Raw genomic sequence first — 533 nt, forward strand, 5'->3', positions numbered from 1 at the left:
TGTGTGTGTGTGTATGTTTGGCTGTATGTAGCGAGTGAGCAAGTGTGAAAGCATGTGAAAGATGGTGTGTATGGTCTGGGGGGGAGGGGGGTGTTGTGAATTCTAATCGTCCTTCCAAATCCCTTTGTCCCAGCTAGTTTGTTGTGCATTTTTCATCCCTTTTTTTTTTTTTTCATATTTTACAGGTTTATTGTATGGGTTTAAACTGGCAGTTTGATTTCCCACCAAACACTGCATTTGCTTCACAACCCAGAACAGTTATTATTTTATTTTTTTTGTGTTTGAGTTTTCCAGACACACGTACAATCCTGTATTCAACTAACTGCAATTCTGCTGTGGGCTCATACAGAAAGGAGGCAGGCTGTATTGTGACACTGACATCTTGGTGTAATGCTCCTTGATCATGTTCACAAATTCACAGTTTCAAAGTTTTAAGGGACCCCTTAAATTGTCATGTTAGATTTGTTCAGACATTCCATGTTATTAGGCTTTTGGAAAGGCAGTGGTCCTTTTTTGGTTACTTTTTTTTTTTT

The sequence above is a fragment of the Morone saxatilis genome, unplaced genomic scaffold (assembly GCF_004916995.1).
Source record: "Morone saxatilis isolate NCDOM2014 unplaced genomic scaffold, NCSU_SB_2.0 Contig15, whole genome shotgun sequence".
NCBI lineage: Eukaryota > Metazoa > Chordata > Actinopteri > Moronidae > Morone > Morone saxatilis.